Here is a 17,834-nt window from a genome sequence, read left to right on the forward strand (position 1 = left end):
CCTCAGAAGGGAGTCGCCGACTACAACCACCCTTCTTTGGTTTTTTTCTTATAGCTGCAGTTGTAATCCTTTTTGTAGATGAGATCCATCCAGGAGGCTCTCCAGGCAGATCTTCTTGGCTGTTCTCTGCCTGATTTTCTGGGTCCAGGGCCTCATATCTATTTGTTAAGGGCACCAAGGGTGGTGATGGTGTTCAAGAGAGGGTTCTTTTACCTCTCCAATCAGGGATCTGTTTCCATTCCCCCCCATCAATTAGTTCTGCTCTATCTGCCTTATGGCAGGAGGGACAGGGCTTCACCATCTCCTGTTGCACGCCCTTAGGGGTCAAAAGGGTTTGACTCCACCAGTCAATTTCCTCCTCACTCTCCCTAATGCGCTCTAGTCTCTCCACCTCTTCCTTAAGCTCTGCCACTAGGCACAGTAAGTCATTAACCTGGTCACATCGTACACAGGTGCCTCCCATACCATCCTCCGGTACCAATGCCAGGCACAGACACTCTGCACAGCCAGAAACCTGGGTGGGTGCATCCTTCTTGGAGAGTAGTGTCTGTGTAGACACACTCTTTGTATTAACAGCAGCAACAGCTTTCCTTTTTCTAGAAACCATTACTGCCTTTAGTTAAAAAAAAGACCACCCAAACGAAAGCCCCGACAAACTCACCTACAAGAGCTGGTTGTGTCCTGCCTGCTTGCACTGCCACGCCCCAGTCTGTGTCACCAGCAACAGGTGAGAGGTCTAACAGCAAGGAGGAACAGAACCTCTGCACCCTACTGCACGAGCTACCACAGTCGCTGCTGCAACACAGTGTGGGTAGTGCTCACCTGCCTCACAAGCTGGTTCACCTCCCAGCACCCGGAGTCTTTTTCAAGGCAAAGGGGAGGGGGTGTGATCACCGTCACCGTGGTATGCCCACGCCACGTCGGCCACCTCCACAAGGGCTGCCGGGGACTTCCGGGTAGCGAAATCGAAAACGCGACCTGAAACCCCTTTCTTTACCCTCTCCCACCTCTGTAGCGTCGAGATTTCACTCACAGCTCAAGCCGAGCTGGCTTCAGTCAGCTGATCCCAGGAACTGAGTTCATTTTGGGCTATAATAGTTTTCACTAAAGATTTGTATAAAAGCTAACTAGGAATCAAAGCATTTGTTACTGCAATTATACTTTTAGAGTCACTAAGATCAACACTGAGAAAACTGTGAAGCAGTAGGTCTACTGGTTCTGAGGTCTGTTTCTTATCTGGTGTTTTCTTCACTCTTGAATAGTGAATCCAGGCAGGTTGTTCTTTAATCTTTATTGCAGTAAAGGCCATCAGCAACACCTGGAATGGTCCATTCCACTTCTCTTCTAAAGGTGGACCTGAAAAAGCTTTAACATAATCTCTTGGCTTGAAAGAAAAGAGTTAAGTTTTCCTTGGCTTGAGGCTTCACTCTACTTCTGAGCAGCACTAAAGGTAGGGCTTGATTCTACTTCTAATTAGCTTCTTGACAAATTTTATTTAACTGCTGTTTGATTATATGATTCGTTTTCTTTTCTACCTGCCCACTTGCTCAAGGCTTGTAGGGAGTATGCAACTACCAATCAATCTGTAATGCCTTACTGACTTCCTGCACTACCTGTGCAACAAAACGTGACCCTCTATCAGGGGACATCACAGTGGGTACCCCAAATCAGGGTGTGATTTCATTTAACAAATCTTTAGTTACTTTTTTGACTTTACTAGTTCAGCAGGGGAATGCTTCTGGCCAAACTGAGAAGGGATCTCTTAATACGAGGAAATACCAATAACTCCCTTTTCTAGGGAGTTCAGAAAAATGTATTTTCCCTAACATTCTGTGATTCTGTGATTACCTTTCCAAGGCCCTTTATGTTTTGACTAATTGCTGTAATTGAATCATGTTAGTATTATTTGTCCAGATGGTTGTGTTAGTATTGATCTTCCTTTATCATAAAGGTGTCTGGAACCACATGTCCTGCCATTCCCACACTGCCTCATTTTTCACGGTGCTAGTTTTTACTCTTTTACCTCCTTCCCCCACACACTCTCTGCTCCTTTGTTCACTGCCTCAATCAGAATACGAACTCAAGACCTTTGGAGATTGAACTGAAATGTTCAAACCCATTATGTTTTAGTGGCTTTGAAATTAAACTGAAAAAAATTGCCTCCGTCTCTCCAGCTCATGAGCAGTTCTTGTACATTTTGTAGCATAACAAGCCAAACAGCTCTTCTACCAGCATTGTTTTGAGTCAGTACTCGTTAGGAAAAAAGTTTGATTTTCTTTTATTGTTTCTGTGCTGGCTTTACTATCTTGATTAATGCACTCTCCTTAGTGTAGCAGCAGCAGCAATTCCTTCTTGGCAACCTTAGTAACTCTTAGTAATTCTTATCTACACAAAGGGTTTAGCACATCCTGTCTTTAAGTACTGTTTCTGTTTTTCGTCACCAGGGTCTGTGACCAACAAGCTCCAGCACGTTTCCTTTTATCAATTGATAAGTGCTGGGAGTTTTACTGAGGCCAGCCAAATCCTGTCCCACATCTCCCCCTTCCTTTTGTACCACCCAAGTAGCATGCATTAGTTTTTCTAAACTTTTCTTTACGCAACTTAGAATACAACCTAAAATAAGCAAAGCTACGATAACAATAATAATAAAATGCAATCCTTCTAATAGGAACACTTTTAACCATCCAGTAATTCCAAAGTGTGACAGCCAATCTCCAAGTGGGTCATCAATTTCTTTTAACTTATGCAAGTTGTCCTTTTGTTAGTAACAGAATCAGTTTTACAAAATGTTCCTGAAAAGATGAATCCGTTTTGTAAACTGTCCCTGAAAGGATGTTAAAGCACATCGTGTTTTACCTAACAAGGAATTCGAGTATACTCTTAGCTTATCAACCTAGCTTTTATCTTAGCCCAAATATGCCTAGAATGAGAAGAAGTATATACAGTATCTCTGGAAATTGAACAAGTCAGCAGTTATGCAATTATAGAGTAGTGCACATGTGCAGTACCCAAAGGTGAAAAGGACAGAAGCGATGAAGACTACTTACTTCATCCTGAAGACCCCCTGAAAGACCACCAGAGAACACTGCGCATGATCAAAGTAGTTCCAAGGTGTTGCAATCGATGTTGCAATAAATGTTGAGTAACTATTACATATCCTAATGATCCTAATGAATATATGAATATGTATGTGAATGGACTGTGCAACTTAAACTGACCACTGAAGCCAGCTTTGGGTGCGAACCCCTGGTTTCCCAGTGCTGAAATAAAGCACCGCATATAACTACGCCCGTGGTTATGTGTCCTGATTGCTAACACTTTAATTGGGGCAGTTTCTTATGAATAGACTCCGAGTGGTCGGAGAGATTCATACAGCACATACCTTCAAAGTCCTCACAGCCATGCCCTTGTGCTAAAAGTAAAAAATCGATAGCTGCTCTATTTTGAAGTACAGCATGTCTAACACTAACCACATCTTTTGTTAAGTCTTCTAAAATCTGGCTAGTCAAGTTAAGCTCCTTTTTCGTCCAACATGCGAGCTGTTTGAGTGAGGCCATGGCCCTTGCTGCCGTAGCGCCTGGCACAAAGATAGAGGCAAGGATGGTGACAGTGCGGTCCCACAATATGGGATCCCCTATTTCTTTGCAGTCTAATTCATGTGTGGATCACTTATTTCGGATGTGAGAGCTCGCATTAAATAATTGATGTAATGAGGGGTGGAAAAGTGTTAATTGACCTAAATAGCAAGGTCCTCCATGGGGGTCCCTGGGTATCCCCGCCTATGCTCAATCCCCACAAATTAAAAATAGTCCTGGGGGGAGACGTTTAGCAGGGAAGTCAGTACAATTTAACCTAAAGTATGTTGCATAAGGACCAACAGCAAGTCTGAAATCTGGGTCATGTGGGTTGACGGTGGCCCATTCTGTCATAGGGACATTCATTTGTTGCATAGATCGAGGCTTAAACATGAACCATCCTCTGTTCCTCATTGCATTAGTAGTATTTAAACACCCTAACAAATCTAATTCTTCTGGATCATTTTTCATCATATTTTTAAGAGCTAAAATTATTTCTGCTTGCCAGGCTCCATCAAATTGTACTGGTTTCATCCCTTCTGTGATTATTCCTTTACTTTGTAAAGTTTGATTAATCTGAGGGATGGTTTGCAGCGATAGAACAGTCTCATTCTTTACAAAGCCTTGAAACTGATCTGGCCACCATGTGGGAACCCCAATTAAGCAAGTTCTAAATGGATCCCCAGGTGTAGCCATGCTCAAGCACATGGAGTCTTGATTTGTTAAATTAGCTATTGTGACCCATACATTTTGTTGAGGGCTAATTTGGATCCCTGGATGTGCAAGTGTTCCTATACCTATATTAAATCCTAATATTATCAGACAGGAGAGGATCATTTCAAAAACAATTTTTCGCCCCTTGCCCATTTCCATGCAAATCGTTTGTAGCATCTGTCTTTTGTTTGATCTCAGTCCTGTTTAAGGATGGCCCATATAGCGGGCACTAGATTAGTCTTACTACACTATGGTCACAGACTAACACTTCTTCAGCTCTTTTACACACTAAATAGGCCCAGTCTCCGCAGTCACGTAAATAGCGATCACTTCCCGAAGGTTCGTGCCCTGTAATAAGCAAAACTTTTGTGACTTCAACTTCCTTGTCTAAGCAACTATCACACCATCGTCTAGCGAGCATCACCCGGCGCCACCATTCTTTCCCGCAAGCATAACATGCACATAGAACCCAAGGTTCGCAGGTGTTGCACAAACAATCTCTGTAAGTGGCGTTTCTTTGCACCAGTTCGTATAGTCCTTTTTCCTCTCGTGATGGTTAATTTTCTTCGCTCTGAGCAGCATCAGCAGGTTGCTGTTCGAAAGACTGATCTGGAGGGTGAGCCGAGCCATCTTCAGATGGTTGCAGTAAAGATTCATGGAAAGGTCGCACATTCTTTGCTGGGATCCATCGAGGGCCCTTTTCTGTGGAGACACAAGCATAACCTCTGCCCCATGTGATAAGGGGATAGGGGCCCATACCTTACCTGTTTCCAGGTCGCAGACTAATACTGGGGCCTTGATCTGTACTTCGAGTGAAGCATTTGTGTTAAAATGCCAAACTATTGGAGGGTTATTATCTAATAAAGAGCAATTTAAAAGTTAAAAACCTACAAAGCTTTTTGTAGACGTTCCTCAGGGGTGGCAGTCCCTACTCCCCCTTTTTGTTGTTGTAATAAACGTTTCAAAGATTGATGAGAGCGTTCAATCAGAGATTGACCTGTAGGGGAATGAGGGATGCCAGTAATGTGAGTCACACCCCAGGCGTCCAAAAAAGCCTTTGTAGCTGCAGAGGTATACGCAGGACCATTGTCCATTTTGATTTGAGAGGGTATACCTAAGGTGGCGAAAGCACGCATCAAGTGTCGTTGAACATCACGCGTCTTTTCTCCAGCATGACAAGAGGCAAACAAGGCACCTGAAAAGGTGTCAATAGAGGAGTGAACATATTTAAGTTTTCCAAACTCTGCGTAATGCGTGACATCCATTTGCCACAATTGTAAGCTTTGTAACCCCCTAGGGTTAACTCCTCCCGCTGCTGACGGGAAAGAGTGCTTCTGGTAGTCAGGGCAAACAGCAATAATATTGGCTGCATGTTGGGAGGTGAAACCAAACTGGCGTTTGAGATCTCCTGCATTTTGGTGAAAGAAAGAGTGGCTCAATTTAGCTTGTGCTATACGATCTGATAAAACTTGTACTGATAATGTCAGCAGATCCGCTTGTCGGTTTCCTTCCGCAATAAAGCCAGGGAGGGAAGTATGGGATCGGACATGCATAACAAAATAAGGATGCAGGCATGTGTCCAAGAGAAAAATGAGTTCCTGCAATAAAACAAACAAGTCAGAATGCACAACATCACGTAGTACAGATGCCTCGGCTCATTCAACAATTCCTGCAACATAAGCTGAATCAGTGATAATGTTGAGTGGTGCAGACCACCTCCGAAAGGCTCAAACTGCAGTCAACTCTACTATCTGGGGAGAGCCAGGAAGAGTTTGTATGTCTGAGTCCCATCGCCCTTGCTGATCGTCCCACCACAAGATAACTGATTTGTGTGACTTCCCAGACCCATCTGTAAACACAGTAAGGGCTTGTAACGGCTGGTAGCTTCTTTTCGGTATAGAGATGAGGTGGAAGTCAACATTAAACAGTTTATGTGAAGGTGGGTGGGATGTAAGTTGACCCGTGTAATCAGCTAACGCAATGCAAAAGGCATCTGACTGTTGATAAAGCCACTGTAAATACAAAGTGGTTACAGGTAAGTAAATACAAGCAAAATCTGTCCCTGATAAGGTTAACAAGCGTTGTCTGGCTCTAATTATTAAAGAAGCAAGCATCTCATGTTGTGTGAGGATAGTTTTTGTAGATTGATTTGGTAGAAAAACCCATTCAATGATTAATAAGGGATCTGATTTCTGTGAGTCCCATTGGAATATCAGCACAAAGGGTTGTCGGGTACACAGCTGTCTAGCAGGATTCAGAATGATAAGATAAAAAGACAACTCGGGTGCCCAACGATGTGCTTGCCTATGAGTAATTGCTGTAGCAACTTTCTGCAAGGAATCAATAGCTTCTGGTCCGAGGCTGCGAGGGGCACACAAGTCAGTGCTTCCTTTTAGCAGTTCAAATAGAGGCTTTAAGTCCATATTAGTAATCCCTAACAGCGGCCGAATCCAATTAATTGTTCCCAACAATTTCTGTACATCACGCAAATTTCTTATATCTGTCTGTATCTGCAATGATTGGGGAACTATGGTTTGAGTCCTTATGCGCCAGCCTAGGTACTTCCATGGCAGCATTTTCTGAATTTTTTCTGGCGCAATACAGAGGCCTGCCGAATTAACAGCAGCTGTGACAAGGGCCACAGCTTTCTCCATGACCTAGTGATGTTGTGCGGCCACTAGGATATCATCCATATAATGATACAATAAGACATCAGACATTGCGGTCCTAACCGGACTAAGTACTTTAGCTACATACCACTGACATATTGTGGGACTATTCTTCATTCCTTGTGGCAGCACAACCCACTGGTATCTTTGTAACGGAGCTTGCATGTTGACGCTTGGAACCGAAAAAGCGAATTTAGGGGCATCGTCTGGGTGCAGCGGGATATTAAAAAAAACAGTCTTTAAGGTAAATAACAGTTAAATGCCAATTTCAAGGAATCATAGTAGGGGATGGGAGTCCAGGTTGGAGGGCTCCCATGTCTTCCATAGCGTCATTAATTTTCCTAAGGTCATGGAGCAAGCGCCACTTGCCAGTTTGTTTCTTTAAAACAAAAACAGATGAGTTCCAAGGACTGGTAGAAGATACAATATGCCCTTTCGTTAACTGTTCCGCAACTAATTCTTGGAGGGCACGAAGCTTTTCCAGTGGTAGGGGCCATTGATCTACCCAAATAGGAGCATCAGTTTTCCATATCAATTTTATGGTGTCGCGCACCTCAATGGCCCCACCTAAAAATGGGTCCGAATGGACATTCCCCACTGAGACAACACATCACGTCCCCATAGAATCATAGGAACCGGCAACACAAAAGGTTTAACAGAGGCTATATGCCCCTCCGGACCTTGAATTTGGATTAGCTCCAAGCTCTGGTGACTACTACCAGTCCCTCCAATTCCTGCTAAGGTTTGCGAAACATTAGCTAAAGGCCATTGTGGAGGCCATTTAGCTTGCGATATCACCGTAACATCAGCTCCTGTGTCAATAATTCCACTTAACACAACTTGTTGGTCCTCACGAGTAAGAGTACATTGATATACAGGTCGCTTCTGAGAAATAGCCTTTACCCACAAAATTTGTGGGCTCCCTGTAGATCCAAACCCTCCCCGTCTGTGTTGAGGCTGACTAGAAATTGGGGAGTCCATCCCTGTGGGGATCAATATCAGTTGCGCTATACGGCTACCTTTCGGTACTGTGCAGGGGGAAAATGGGGTCCATACCATAATCTTAATTTCATCAGTACTGTCAGAGTCAATGACCCCTGGTAGTACAAAAAGTCCTGACAATGTTGTAGATGATCTTCCTAACAATAGCGCTTGAGTTTTAGGGGGTAAGGGTCCTGTAATGTTTGCTGACAATAAATGGACTGAGGGATCGAGTAACATTACTGTGTGAGAGGTTGCCAGGTCCAGTCCAGTACTGCCTGCTGTTGCTGGGCAAAGACTTGAGGCACCGTTGCCTCCCTTCGCGGGGGCTGGAAGGTCTGAGGTGGCACCTGCACCAGCGCCGTTGGCTGTGGCACTTGTGTCTGCACGCGCCGCTGCCCTGTGCTCCGTGATCAGTTTCCCTGTATTGGCTGGCCTTGAAAATCATATCTGGACCGACATTGATTAGCATAATGATGCCCTTTTCGGCATCTAGGGCAAATCCCAGGAGTCTGAGGTCTGGTACTAGCATTGGTGGTTAAGCAATTCCTTTTTAAATGACCAGGTTTACTACAACCAAAACAGGTACCTGCCCCTTCCGGGCCGCGCATGGCTGCAAAAGCAGTGGCCATGGCTTCAAATTTATGATCCACAGTACCAATTCTGTTGCAGGCTTCTACCATTTCAACCAATGTGGGGTTTGGGTTAGAGAGAGATTTCAAAATTTTTTTACAGTCCATATTAGCATTTTCAACACCTAGTTTCAATAATAAAATTTCTCACGCATCTGCATTATCTATCTGTCGGTCTAAAGCCTGTTTCAGTCTGTCAACGAACTGCATATAAGGCTCTCGGAGTTCCTGGGTTATCGTAGTAAAGGCTTTCTGCAGCTTTTGTAAATCAGGAACCTTAAAAAAAGCTTTTTTCGCTTCTTCATGAGTAGCCTCAAGAGCTTCCCGGGTGATGCACCTGGCTTGGGCTACTAGATCGGAGTGCTGACCCATTCCTGTGAGATGTTCTATAGTCAGCCCAGCTATAGCTGCATTATTGTGGTGTGCATAACCTCCAAGAACCGTTTGAAGCCCTCCCCTCCAATGTGTTTCCCATAAGGTATACTACGTTGGGGTCAACAACAGTTGTGCTAATGATTTTAAATCATGTGGAGTCATAACATAAGTATCAAAGACAGAGGATAATAAACTTGCAAAATACGGGGAAGAAAGTCCATGCTCAGTAACAGTACGGCACAAGTCCTTAACCACCAGAAAAGATATAGCCTCCCGCTGTGGTTGCTGTCCTCCTCGGCCCTGATATATGACGGGGGCCACAATAGTCTTAGCAATGTCCAAATCCCCCTCCTTCAAGGCTTGTCACCTTATATTTACCCAAACATCATGTGGGTCAGGAGGGTACAAGTCTGGCTTTTTTTCAGGATCCACCAGTGCCGGGTCAAAGGGGTCCTCCTCAGGGGGGTACCCTGCAGCACTCACTTCCAGAGGCAGCACAGTGGGTCCCACGGAAGAACCTCCTTCTCCCTCCTTTTTGTATTTTGGTCCCTTTTCCTGGGCTTTCAAAGTTTCAAAAATACTTATCCACCACAGGAGCATGCGCTGTGCTTCGGCATTCCCCGTTGTTGCCGCATCCCACAGTTTCACCCCCACGTCATCCCAAAGTTCCCACGTAAAAATAGTAGATGCAGTTACAGTGGGTATTTTAGCTTGCACCCATTTAAGCATCGCTTTAAGATCGTTCCCAGAAACATTCTTTCCATGCTTTTGAAGGAGAGCTTTCATAAGCTCATATACGTCTCTCTCTGGGGAAGACGCTTGATTTCCCGTGTTTCCCACAGCTCACCTCTCTACTCCGGAGGGATTTCAGGCCGGCCGGCTCCTGCTTCCTTTCAGCAGCTCATTCAACGTTCTGTGGGACTCACAGCATGCCACGCAGATAGGTGGTTCTTGAGCCCTGGAATCACGTCGCGTGATCACGTTGGGGTCACCAATTTGCCGCGATGGAGAGACAGGACACAGATTGATGCAAGCAAAATGTCAAATTTATTGTAATTTCTAACATATTTTATACCTATCCTAAACAGCGCATCACACACTGATTGGTTTGTTATTCTTGCTAGATATCTACTGATTGGCTAATGTTTGTTTAGGCAGTTGCTATCTTGATTAATGCACTCTCCTTAGTGTAGCAGCAGCAGCAATTCCTTCTTGGCAACCTTAGTAACTCTTAGTAATTCTTATCTACACAAAGGGTTTAGCACATCCTGTCTTTAAGTACTGTTTCTGTTTTTCGTCACCAGGGTCTGTGACCAACAAACTCCAGCACGTTTCCTTTTATCAACTGATAAGTGCTGGGAGTTTTGCTGAGGCCAGCCAAATCCTGTCCCGCATAGGGGTCTTTGCTTGGGCCAGGGGCTTTATTGCTGAAGGTGTGGTTTTTAACATTGTAATTATTGAAGTTCATCCAAGGGACATGAGTTAAACAAAACTTGTTATATCTTTGAGTTTATGACAGAGGGAGGCTTCCTTGAGCCCCCAACTCAAGGTTCATCTGTTTACTTATCTTTGTTCCAGGTGGCTCTGCTATCTCTTACCTAATTAAGCTTGCTCAAAGCCCTGTCTTGTGAAATATTTCTTTTGTGTTTTTAATTATTCATCAGCTCTACCCATAGAACTGAAATTCTACTATCCTCTCCTTTTCCTACATAGAAAACTCTTGGATTTGTAGGTGTTCAGATGCCAAGTGATCAGGAGAAATACTAAGATAGGCAAATGGAGACAGATTCCATTATCTTCCAGAAAAAAAAGAACAACCAAAAACAAAAAACAAACACACCAAAACTGTCCTCTCCTTTCTGAAATGAAGGACTACATCTATAGCCAAGCATCTCACAAGGCAAACAGGTGGCCAATATGTTGGCTGGACCAAAAAGGAGAGTAGGAAGTGTTGCAAGCCTGGTTATAATTAATTTCTTGCTCTTTCCTGCTTACCCTGTTTTACTTACATATTGTTTAGTTTTCCAACCCTCCCTCTTCCTGCTTAGCCTTACACATTTATTTGGATCTATGATGCAGAGTGTAATAATGTGATAATGTGATAATTACAAACACACGGCCTCTAGAAAGTGCAGGAACTGTTCTGTGGGGATCTGGGTGCTTAGTTGCTTTGTCATCCTGTGCCATTAATCATTCCTGGTCCTTCTTAAACTAAAATAAAAAAGTCACATTTCAGTCATCTCTTTTCCTTATTAGATTAATGTACAAATTCCGGGTTTGCATAATTGCAGTATTGAGAAAGAGACCTTTGGTGCAAAGTGATAAAGGTTTGTTCCAAAATGAGGGGAGCAAGGGAGGCAAGGTAAAGTCAGGAGTGGGAACTGAGCACAAACACCATAGTTACTGTTTTTGAAGTACCATTTGCCCAGTTTAATACAATTTCTGAAATTATAATCCCTGTGATGGCTTTGTCCCTGCAAATGTTTGCTTTTCAGATTAAGCCTCATTTGATTTTATTTTCTGTTTCCTTCCCTGAGAGCCCCCTGCCCATCTCTGAGTCCTGTCGATGGACACAGGGACTATTTGTGCTGCTTCTTCCTCACTGAGGTGGAACAGGGAGAATTGCATTTCTTTACTTTTCCTCCTGTTGTCCTGGAAGAGAAGAGCAGATGGAGGGGGCTGGGGACAGGCCTTTTCTCACACAGATATCAGTGGCCTTTATGGTCCTTTCTAGATTGTGGGAATTTGAAGAAAATATACCTATTGATTGTCTTCCATATACATACAGATATATGCTACATATAGGTATTCAAATGAAGCACCTCTGTAAAAGATAAGTTTATAAATATAAACACATTTTAATCTCAGTCTGATAAAGTGAGACATGGGAATTTGTTCTTCCAAAGTGCTAGTTTTGGCTGGGATAGAGTTAATTTTCTTCATAGTAGCTAGTATGGGGCTATGTACTAGATTTGTGCTGAAAACTGATGATAGCACAGAGATGTTTTAGTTACTGCTGAGCAGTGCTTACATAGAGTCAAGGCCTTTTCTGCTTCTCACCCCACCAGCGAGTAGGCTGGAGGTGCACAAGAAGTTGGGAGGGGACACAGTTGGGACAGGTGACCCTAACTGACTGTGTGAACCAATGCAGGCACATCGCAGGAAGAGCCAGAGGCCACGAAAACATTTGCAAAGACCAAGTTTTATTTAGTTACCTCTCTACCAGGGGATCTCCAAAGTAGCACCTAAGCTCCTGGGCGGAGGTGACACAAGCGGGGATTCAGGTGCTGCAGCAATTCAACCCTGGTGGAAGATTGCTAGGCCTGCTGTATTCACCTGTATTTCAAGGCTTCAAGCAGGCACAGCCCTTCGCTCTTTCTCATAACAAAGCAGGGATCGCAGGCATAGTGATAAGGTACCTTAGAGTTTCTCACAGGCCTATGTTATCTAACAGAGAGGTTCTACTTGTCAAGCACACAAGGTCAGTAAAACAATGTGTGATGTATGTGCTTTTTCTACAGACAGCTGCAAGTCACTTGAGCGGATTTACATTTAACCTCCTTGCCATTCTTCTGCTATATTCCCATACACTGACCAAAGGGATATTCCATACCATATGATGTCATGCTCAGCATAAAAAGCTGACGGAAGAAGAAGGATGGAGGGGACATTCGGAATTATGGTGTTTTGTCTTCACAAGTAACCGTTACCTGTGATGGAGCCCTGCTTTCCTGGAGATGTCTGAACACCTGCCTGACAACGGGTAATAGTAAATTAATTTATTGTTTTGCTTTGTTTGCGTGCACGGCTTTTGCTTTACCTATTAAACTGTCTTTATCTCAATCCATGAGTTTTCTCAGTTTTGCTCTTCTGATTCTTTCCTCCATCCCACCAGGGGAGAGTGAGTGAGCAGCTGCATGGTGCTTAGTTGGGGGCTGGAGTTAAACCACGACAGAAAACAGCAGTCCAAATGAGTTATTTGAACCTGTGAAAATATTCCTATGCCCCTTTCACATATCACTGTTCTTGTAAGATCTCTCTTCCCTTCTCCCTTCCCTATACAAATTTCGAACTTGGACATAACCAATCTGGAAAAATAAGTTCATCCCTCTATATGTATGCTTCCCATCCATCCCTACGCATTTTCTTCTGCTTCATCTTTTGGGTGTCCCAAGTCTGACACACCATTTAAGACTAGTCCTTATCCCATTATTCCTGTCTCATTCCTCTGTGTGTGAACTGGTGCAGGCAGGTCGCAAGAACAACCATAGACCACGAATGCAATTGCAAAAAGCTAATTTATGTTTTGTTATCACAGTATCACAGTATCACAGTATGTTTGGAATTGGAAGGGACTTCAAAAGATCATCTAGTCCAATCCCCCTGCTGGAGCAGGAATGCCTAGGTGAGGTCGCACAGGAATGTGTCCAGGCGGGCTTTGAATGTCTCCAGGGAAGGAGACTCCACAACCTCCCTGGGTAGCCTGTTCCAGTGCTCTGTTACCCTCACTGAGAAGAAGTTCTTTCTCAAATTTAAGTGGAACCTCTTGTGTTCCAACTTGATCCCATTGCCCCTTGTCCTATCATTGTTTGCCACTGAGAAGAGCCTGACTCCATCCTCGTGGCACTCACCCTTTATATATTTATAAACATTAATAAGGTCACCCCTCAGTCTCCTCTTCTCCAAACTAAAGAATAATGATGATCCACAGCGTGCATGCACGCACTCACAAGAAACAAAGCCAGAACCCTCTGACTCCAGGATACTACACTTGCCTGATCCGACAAGGACATACACTTGCCTGGTCGGCAAGGACTTAGATTATCACTCACCCAAAGGAGGAGATGAGGTACTTCCAATCCCGGGAAGTTTCCTTAGACGGCGTCCCAGTCTAAGGGGAGGGCTTCCGGCACAGACCCGCTTCTCTGAGAAGACACACAAAGGGAATCTTTGTTGGGAACCCCGTTTTATAGTCTGATCAGATCTGGCTGTGGGAATTCCAGAAGCTTCTTGGCTTCTCTGCACACACCCCCCCCTCCCCCTCCGCCAACGACCCTGGCTAACCGACTCATGGTCTCACAAAAGGGCCATTAACTGCCCCATTGAAGGAGAGGGGAATGTACAACTGCCACAGCAGTTCTCAGAGGGGAAGGGGAGTGCAACTGCCACATGTTACCTCGCTACCAGGGGATCTATGAAACAGCACCTAAGCTCCCAGGCAGAGGTGATACAAGTGGAGACACAGGCACTACAGAATTCAGCCCTGGTTGAAGAACAACGAGCCTGCTAATTTTGGCCTGTATCTAGGAATTCACACAGGCACAGTTGTGGGAAATTGCAGCCGGTCTGTAGAGTCCTTGACAGAAAGTATGGGAATAGAGATCAGCCTTGAAGATATTAAGGTTTACCCTTGAGAAGGATGGGAGTAAAGGAGTATCCGGAGATATTAAGTTGTACCGATGAGAGAGAAGGGATGTACCCATGAGAGAGAAGGGAGTATAAGAGTAACATGGATGATAGCAAAATTAGCCAATGAAATGTTAGTGTTGTAACTTGTGACCAATAGTGAAGAGACACATGAACTGGTAGAATTATATAAAAATGCATTTGTAGCAATAAATGGCATCTACTACTTTCATCCTGGAAGAACTTGGTCCATGTCATTTGTCCATCTCAACCGCGACATCTGGTGACCCCGACGTGATCCCGCATGAAGAGGATCTCACATGAAGAAGAGACAGCAGTGAAACTGTGACAGCTGAAGACGTGCTGTGGAGATGGAGCCCAGTACAGCTAATAGAGCAGCAGGGGGGAGCTGCCGAAGATCCGAATCCTTGAAAAGACACCATGCCAAGAGCAGGTGAGCTACCGGGAACTTATCTAAAGAAGAGGGTGTTATATTATCTACATGGAAGCTGCTTCTGAAGAAGCGGGGTGTTAGCCTTCTGGAACTGACTTCAAGAAAAATGTTACTATGGGGCAAGACGCAAGGTTTAGAGGTTAATTCCATTACGGCATTTAGTGTGTCACAACGGATGGACTTGGGAGATAAACTGTTTAATAATGCTACTCAAGGGTCCAAAGAAGCAACTGAACTGTTAACAATGTGGCGCTTGTTAGTAGACACTTTGAAAGACTGAAAAGAGCAACATGATCGGGCAGAGACGGCAGAGGGGGATGGTCTTCCTGGCTCTCCTGGGCCAAATTTGGAGGAAAAGGCGAGATTATGTACTACTCCGACCCCCCCTGTTACTAAAGATTTGTCAACACTGTCCAAGTCCATGTTATCTGATGATACGTATAAGGATCCGCGACACTGTCTTGGAAAGTTAAAAGAAATAGAGGAGGAGTGTACGTATGAGTGGCCCCGAGATCAGACAAAAATTATGAAAGTCGTATACATATGTGTGGCCCCGAGATCAGATAAAAGCTATGAAAGACTCACATGAAAAAGCAGCGTTGGGTTATACACAATCTCAGGAGGGGCCCCCGGAGCACCGGTCAGAGCAGCACGTTCAACCGACTGCTCTGCCATCATCAATCATGGCTCAGTCGTCTGCTCCACCATCATCAATCGCGGTTCCATCGTCTGCGCCACCACCATTAATCACAGTTCAACCTTCTGCACCGCCGCTATCAGTCATGGAAGGAAAAAGTGGACATTTTTTTTCCTATCCCCCCTTGCCTAGAGATTCAGGTGAGGAGGATCGTCCTGTGGTGAGCCAGATCGAGCCAAATAACATAATTCCTATAAATTCGGGTCCCCCTAACCTGCCCCCGCCCCCCTCCCACAGTGCTGCAGAGCAAATTCCTGAGGGTGGGGGTTGAGTTTCAGTGCGTAAACCAAATTTACCAAAAAGCTGGGATTTACCTCCAGCTTCAATTACAGTTAGACCACAGGACCCTGTGCGTTTTTGAAAAAAGGTGAAGGTTAAAGCTATGGAAATAGGGGACTGGGATATATTGGAAACTCTATCAGTTCCTTCCCCTGTTACCGAGCTGCCACTTGTTGAATCTGCTGGATCTATGGCGTTTCCTGTAGTATATCATAATCCTGCAGGGGGGGAGCCCCATGAGCACGTTCCTTATTCCTGGAAAGTAATTAAAGATTTGCAAAAAGCCTCTACCCAGTACGGACCTAACTCCCCTGCGGTTATGCAGCTGTTACATTTGTTATCCATGGAAGCTATGACTCCCTATGATATTTCTCAGCTCAGATTATTTTTCAACTTGTACAGCTCACAGTGTTCTGAAGTATTTGGCAGCAAATGGCTGAGGCACAAGCAGTGGTAAACAAACAATACCCAGACACTGATCCCCATTCTGTTAGCGATGTGGATGTGTTGCTGGGATTGGGACAGTATACTAATCCACAACTTAAAGTGCAATGGCCTCCTCTGGTGCTTGAACAAGTGAAGGCCATAGGGATGGAGGCTATAATTAGAACAGTGGAGTTGGCAAAACCAAAACAAAGATACGCCGCTATCAAGCAGGGTCCTAAAAAGTCGTTTCTTTCCTTCTTTGAAAAATTACAAGCGGCTGTCAAACGTCAGATGTTTGATGTGAACCTTCGGGGACTGTTGGTAAAACAGCTAGCTCGTGATGATAATGCATATTGCCAGAAACTGATTGAAACTTTGCCAGGGGATCCAACTTTAGAAGCAACGATTACTGCTTGTGCCAAAGTCGGTTCAGTGGAACATAAAATACCTGCACTCGCTGCTGCTATGGCAATAGCAAGAATACAAGATCAAAAGTGCTATTGTTTGCGAGGGCGAAAACTCATGGACTCCACACAATCCAATATGGATTCAAGCGAAGCCATTTATTACAGAAACAAGCCTCCTTATATATGCAATTATTTCCTGATCACGCGTCCACACTCCAAGCATGCATTAGCTGATTGGATATTGTCCATGTTCACAAGCTGTCCATGCGCCCAAGTCTCACTGCTAATAGGTCCGTTGATTTACACCATGTCGGGGCCTTGTTATTTTGGAGTTGCTTCTCTCCCACGGCAGGTCCTGTTCCCAGACTTGAAATTCCTAGCTGGTTCAGTAACAAATCTCCATCTAACAGCAACCCCTCCACAACTCAGCCTCAAGAAAATCCCTCAAATCTCCCACAATTGTTGGAAAGTAAAATGTGGGAAAGTAAGATGTGCGGTTACAGCCACCTGGATGACAAAGGCAGATCAATACTAACATGACCATTTGGATGGTCGAAGACATAATACTAACATAATAATATATAAAGGGCCTTGGACAGATTACTTTGAAGTACGTTTCTCATAATTGTAAAAAGTTATAGCCCAGACTCGTGAGAATGGTATCTCGGGCCGGATAACCGCCCCCAAGTGCATGGGATGTGTGAATGTCCTTGGGCCTGGTCTGTGAATGAGTGGAAATACAAGTGAGGCAAACATAACATGAGTGTGGTGTGTTTTTAATAACAATTAGTGGAAAAACACCTTTTGTAAACATCTTAGTCCAGGCCTGTACCTGTAAATCCTATAAATTGTCAATAGTGAATAAAGAAGGTAGCCTAGGCCTAGGTCAGCTCTCGGCTTGGCCAGGCTCTGTGCTCCTTCCTGAACAAGATCTCTGCCTCTGCGTGAATTTCTGTCTGCGTCCTGGTATGCATCATTCCTAATCACCGCAAATGGTGCCCCGTGTGAGTGTGTGACCCCTGGAAGCTCTTCATTGAGCAGTGTGTTTGGCGGCGACCACGCAATCTGACGGGTGAGTAAATTTTATTTGTGGCCGCATTAATCCCTACGGTATAGATAGGGACAAGCAGTCCTCACTGAACGAGAGAGCTGCAGGATTGCATTAGTATGGGGCAAGCCGCTTCTCAGGAACATAAATTGTATTTGCAGGTTTTACTGC

The sequence above is a fragment of the Patagioenas fasciata genome, chromosome W (assembly GCF_037038585.1).
Source record: "Patagioenas fasciata isolate bPatFas1 chromosome W, bPatFas1.hap1, whole genome shotgun sequence".
Classification (NCBI taxonomy): domain Eukaryota; kingdom Metazoa; phylum Chordata; class Aves; order Columbiformes; family Columbidae; genus Patagioenas; species Patagioenas fasciata.